This window comes from Ixodes scapularis, unplaced genomic scaffold (assembly GCF_016920785.2).
Source record: "Ixodes scapularis isolate PalLabHiFi unplaced genomic scaffold, ASM1692078v2 ptg001568l_1__unscaffolded, whole genome shotgun sequence".
NCBI lineage: Eukaryota > Metazoa > Arthropoda > Arachnida > Ixodida > Ixodidae > Ixodes > Ixodes scapularis.
The window spans coordinates 3,364,691-3,371,466 of NW_024610167.1; positions in this window are offsets into that span (position 1 = coordinate 3,364,691).

A 6,776-nucleotide genomic window follows, 5' to 3' on the forward strand; every position below is an offset into this window, starting at 1 on the left:
TTTCTTATATCAGTGTCTCTTAATGCGCCAGAATAAGTCATATTTTATGTTTTTTCACCCCATATGTGCAGTGTTTTTTGTTTAGATTTCAAACGAACGGGCTGAATTAACTGGTCCATGCTGTGATACAACTGAAGCTCACTGTACTACTTGCATTGTATTTTGTTACATGTTTTTAACAGCAGGTCTCAAATAAAGGTGTGATTGACTTGAGCTGCAAACTGAAAAACCATCGAGGCAACAGCAGTGCATCTTCAAGCGTACAGCTTGTCCTAGGGGACAAAAAGCAAGGGCTCAAATATTTGTCCCTATGGAACAAATGTAATGGATTAACATTTACTGCTTCGGGATTAATATTTAGTCCTGTGGGACTGAATGTGTGGGATTAACATTTAGTCCTAGGGGTCTAAGGGGTGGGTGCATGTGTTAGTCCTAGAGGACTAAATGGAAGGGCACTACTGTTAGTCCCAGCGGTCTAAATGCAAGAGCGCAACAGTTAGTCCTAGGGGTCTAAGTGGTGGGTGCATCTGTTAGTCCTAAGGGACTAAATGGAAGGGCGCTACTGTTAGTCCCAGGGGTCTAAATGCAAGAGTGCAACAGTTAGTCCTAGGGGGACCAACTGTGAGGGACTATCCGTACGGGTGCAACAGTTGCTCCCATCCCCGTTAGTCCCCAAGGGGACTAATGGTAGTGTCAGCGCATTTACTCCCCGAAGGGACTAAATCACGCTCCCTTTTTTCTTAGAGTGCACCGCTATCTTTGCTGGCTCAGCGCGTGCTGTGCAAAGAAGCTCGCCGCACTCGCCAAGCAGGCAAAGATAGCGGTGACAGCTTTCAGCGCACTAAGAGGCGCACTGCCGAGGCTGGGGGAGCGCCAATCGAAAGGCGTGAACACATCGAAGTAGGCCAAGCACCCTCGCCCCTATGTTTACTTCCAGGCGGCGCAGCCTGAACCGCGAGCCACGCGCTCCTCTGTTCGCATTTCATTTTTCCCCGATAGTACCGCGAAGCGCAAGCACGTTGTGTCCAAGCACTAATCCGAGTCCGCAGTTTTTGGGCTCCGCACACGCCCAGTGTGGAAAATGCAACGCAGTTCCAAAGGCGTAATGGTTGCGTTCGGTCTTATACGCGTATTGAAACTCACTATTAATATTTAGATTTGCTTTGTGCTTCTGTCTGTGATGTTCTTTGCAATTTATGGTCGTAATCGTAACGCTTGCGGAGCGCTACTAACATGCACAAGAAAAGCAGCGGCCTGCGGTTCTTGAAATAGAGAGCACGTTGAAAGTCCCATAGAAAATACAAGCATTTTTTGAAATATTTTCACGCGATAACCACTGAACATACGTTTTTCAATCTTTTAACTTAGACACAGGCACCTCATTGATAAATCAAGCAGCAGGAAAACAAAATTATTTGTTTTATAATAAAATTGGTCAAAATTAGTTGTCTTGTCGCTCCCTGACTTCTGCACCTAAAACATAGCAGAAGCGCAAGCGGTATCTTTACCATTAATACGTAACAATATATAAAAAAACACTTATAACTCGATTCCTTTCCGAACTACAGCGAAATAAAGTACCAAGGAATTGGTGCTTGTTTCCTTAATTGCTTTAATGCCTCTGCTTTTTCCGAGATGGAGCTGTTTAAAATGATGAGGTCGTAATGGCGTTCAGCAGTTCGACCTTGTTCTCAATGCTCCTTCGCGCGCGCGTGCGGCCTTTCGATCTGCGCGCTGGACGCGTCCATGAGAGCTGTATCTCTTTCCCGGAGCGAGCTCGTGTTCCACCGTGCGGCGTTCTCGACGGGGGTGTGGTTCGGAGCCGAAGGAAGATGGGGGGGTACTACGTTTCCTGCGCGGACTGAATACCGTCGGAACGGAGAATACTAACCCCAAACTAGCAAACTATCGCTCGATCGGGCGAATTCTTAAAAGCTGGGAGCTCATAGGCACGGCCGCGTGTGGAGCGATAGACCGTACACCCGTGCCCGAACGACGCAGCCAACGAGGCTCTTTTTGAGAAGGACCTCTGTACCAAGACGACGCGCGCGTTGTTTGTTTAACTGCTCTTCATTATAGGGCGATCAGTGAATTCCGCCTATTTGTCGTAATTATAAACCCCCCCCCATATAATACCATATAATACTTTCATATTTATAACTAGGGAGTACCTAATCTATGTATGAATGCAGTGGCGGATACGTTTGTAAAACCATCTCAATATACAGGTTGACGAAAACAAATATGAGAAAGGGAGTCATCTCCGTTTGATTTTACACAATCGTGCAGACAAAATCAGTTTTTAAATATTTTAACCTTTTTTTGTTCGTGGCGTTAGGTCTGAAAAACGCGTCACGCGAGCCGCATCCGGCGCGCAGCTCGCTAAGACACGGCTTACAGTCACGCGACTACGAGCAGCAATAACAATGTCTCGAGTGCTAAAACTAACATTCGCGATATATCTCATGCTGCAGATTCATTTCCGTTCAAAACGGATCTTTGCTTGTATAGCGTATTCACATTGCTCATACTGTTCTCTTTTTATTTGCCTTTTCTGTTATTTTAGTTCTCGCGTCCCAGGTCTCTAACATGTTAACCACCTGTTCCATTTCCGCGATTGCAAACTGTAAGCGGGAGCTTGTGTTGTTGCCGACCTGATCCGATTCCGCATCTGGCGCGCCACCGGATGCGGAGCGCCGGATGGCTGGATGCAGTGTAGACTGCCAGCTGGAGAGCGTTTCGCGCAGGGACGCACGTGGGCTGAACGAACTCTCGCTCAACAGCTGAAAGTATCAAGGATAAGGCCGTGAGCTCAGGACTTGAGCCTTGACTAATATTGGCACTAAAATATTAGTATTTTTTTATGAATCTTGCTAGAAAATTGTTTTGCACGTGAAGTATTCAATGAATATATATTCTTTCAGACATGTATACCTTGATAAATTCTGAGTGAATTGAGTAACAAGAATGACCTTGTGTTGGCCCTCTTGTTCTACTAAATAAATGCCAGAACGTTGACGGGGCAGTGCAATATTAGTTTTATTTATCACATTAGTAAAGGGCCCAAAGTAGTTTTATAAACAAATCAAAGCTAATTATGTCACTAGCGAAACTGCAAGTTACAAGGGAGCAGAGAACAAAAGAGATCTTGATGAAATTCGTCGATGCCCGCCTTATGTTGGCCCCAAAGTTTTAGGGGTGGAATATCTGGCTCCCACACTCGAATGAGTGTAAGACGCCTGTGTGCAGGTTTCTAAATTCTACTGTAACCTATTTCGCAAAAAAAAAAAAAAAAAAAAAAAAAACGTTTTAAAATATTATTATTTTTGGGAGAGCGGTGCGTCTTTGCGAGAGCTGACGTCGGGGCTCCCACAAAGACGCTATAATATTCAAACCCTATCAACTTGCATGCACACTTTTATGGGGTGAAACGGAATCACAGGATGGTAGTTTAACTTTAGTGTTTTTCAGGAACCAAAATTTTCTTTTGAAAATTGTTTTTCTTATATATTCTCGAGGCTATGCTTTATTTTACAAAACAAAAATATTCATTGTGAGAACAAACATATATATAAGAAATGCTTTGGTCCGATAAACATATATGCTGATATAAGGGCATACAAGTAGAACATGTGAACATGGAAGAAAAATATAAGATTATAGACAAAATTATAGCTTTTCTATCAGTCGCTCTTGATAACTTTTTCTATCCCACCATCGGTTGCCATATATTGCTGTATTGTCGTATTTGATCATATTATTAAGTGAATAAAGATGATAGGTTAAAAGACTGAGGCGTAATATGGTTTCCGACTGACATCCTTGTCCTCTCCTTTCCTCTGGCTCCCTATACTTTTTTTACCGTAGCATGAGTCCCCTCTAGGAAAACGACGTCTTGTCCTTCAGAGAATGGGAGCTGGCGAAGGAAGCACGTAGGCTTGAGCCGAATGACGTGCGCGCACTCGTCTTTTATGTCGCAGCCGTCATGCGGTGGACTAATTTGCTCGATATCAGTGTTGCGGAATGGGCACCCCCATTCCATTCCAATTCCATTCCGGGGAATCAGAGTTTGCGATAATTCCATTCTTTTCAACTCCTAGGAATGGGGACACTGGGCCCATTCCCACTCCTGGAATGGCTGAATCGTTCCATTCCATTCCTCTAATTCCTAAACGTTAAAAATGTCACTTGACAGCTGTATTACGTTGCAGGATTGGGCAGAAATATTCAAAAATGTATTTGGAAATACAAATACTGGAATAGATGAAAATAGTTGCTAAGATACTCATACTCAAGTCTCAAATATATCTGTAAAAATGTATCGCGATACGTATCGGAAATGCATCTTAAAAAGAGGCAAAAAGTCTTTGGAAATACAAATACAAGAATACATTTTAGGGAGATCAGAAATGTAAATACTGATAATGCAATACATTTTTCAAATTTCTTTGAGATGCCAACTGAGATGAAGCTTTAATTTTGAATTGGAAGTTGTTGTTTTTTTGGTCCCGAAATTACTTTCCCGCAGGTTTGGCACTTCGCCTTCAAGGTAGTGGTTACGGACGAAGAGTCCTCAAGTCAATGGGTTTAAAAACCGTTCCATCAAGGATTGACAGCTTGACCGCGGTCCCTTCCCTGGCATCCTGTCTTGCTGACCAGTGATCCGAAAAGACTTTGACCTCTAAATAAATTCCATCAAAACATCACCACTTCCCTGTTCAATAAGGGCGCCCCTGTCAGCACTGATCACATGACGTCACAGTGGGATGAACTAGTATTCTTGAATCTGTAGATGTGGCCTTGAACATGAAACTTTACCCACGCTGCTGTATGAAAGGACAATACATACTTTCGTTGTAGGTGACCTCGTTGAAGACCATGCAGGCAGTTGCATTTGAAATTCTCGAGAAAAGTGGACCGCCTGAAGCATCCTGAAGCACATGTCTTATCTTCTGTTACGTTTGAAAAATCGATACGGTGGCATCCCTGTTTTGACGGTCCTTCCTGCCGACTCTCCGCCTCCAACGCATGAATGGCAGTCTTCAAGTTTCGCCTTGCATCATTCAAACAGAGACCTCGTGGATTGCGACCTGAGATGGCCGGCACAGGTGCGAGCTCTCCGAGAATCAGCGCGCTCGAGACGAGTCACAGGCGTACGAAGTCTGGGTCCGCAAAACGAGGCCACGTCTGGCCTCCTTCTTAGGTATCGGATCACCAGGGCAGCGGGTCACGTTCACAGTCGGCTGATGACGTACCCTTTAGCCGTGCAATATTACGGGCGCAGACGCATTCGGATATGTGTTGAACTTCACTGGTGAAAGGCGCCACCGCCGCCCCCCCCCCCTCCCCCCCTCTCTGTTCTTTGCTTTGACGCTTGTTTTATGTATTGCTTTTTTTTTTGTTGCATATAAGTCTGTTAGGGCCTTGCGCGGGTTCGCAGCTTCCAGCTCATTTTATTTCTGAACAACCGACTCCCTGACTGGCTCGGTATAGCTGAACGTAAAAAAAAATAAAAAATAAAATATAAAGAGCTTGGCCCCATTCCATTCCCATCCCATTCCGGCCAAAATGCATCTAATTCCATTCCCATTCCATTCCCCTGAACGTTGCCGCCATTCCATTCCCATTCCATTCCGGGGTCGTGAAAATGCGGAATGATTCCGGAATCATTCCAACTCTGGAGTGGCAACTCCGCAACACTGGATAATATATGGCACGTCGCTGGCTTTCTCGATGATTCTGTACGGCTGCGGTAGTAAGTTTCGAGAAAGTCCTACTTGACGCCGCGGCGTCCAGAAACGGACGAGGTCGCAGGGAGAATAGGTTACGGATCCGTGGGAGTGAGCATGCCAAGCTCACTGATGTTCTTAAGATTGGAGAGTACGAAGAGGCGACAACTGGGGGGGGGTCTAGCTTCAACGGCCTGATTTCTGGCTTGCGATGTGTATTCAGTGCTGGAAGCCCGGTTTGAAGTGGAAGTATGGAATCGAACATCAGGGCCGAATATTTGCCGAAAGGTAAGAAAAAAGGTGAATATTTTGTAGTGCCTCGGCGAGAAGAGTTTTAAGCAAAGGTGATGCAGGCCAGAGGGGCATCCCAGTTGCGATGATCGGCAGAAACATGCATGGATAGCATGTCAGTTACTGTTGAATTGAAGCGTTCAGATAAGCTATTGCACAAGAGGTGGTAAGTAGTTTTCTTTTTTTTTTGTGGATAATTGAACAGGGACGGACCATTTCATCGTCCACTCGGCGCGTAAATTACCGTCCACGATCAGTTAGAATTTCCCTCGGAGCACCATGCTTCAGGGTCACTTCTTTTAAAAGAAACTGAGCAACATCAACAGGTGTGGCTTATGGAAGAGGCTTTGTGAGAGCAAAACAATTTGCATGATAAATTGTGACATCGGTTCGGCGATTCGAGGATGATGAAGAATGGAACCGGCTGAAGAGATCAACGCCAAGTCGCTGAAAGAGCATATATGGTGGAAAACGAGCACGCACACTGTAAAGAAAAACGTTCCGATAGAACCTTTAAGGGTTCTTTCGCTTGTCCAATGAGCGGTGCTTTAAAAGATTCCATAAGCAACCGCAAAAAAAGGCTCTTCCTAATGAAAACGTTCCAATGCTTATTTTTAAACATTTATGCCAGTTCTTTCAAATGAAACTTTTTAGGGTTCTTTCTGGATTTCTTTTTCGTTCTTTATAATGAAACCCGTCGGAGAGTTATTTTCGGATCCCTCTGGTTCTCTGCATTGAACCCTATTTCGGGGTTCC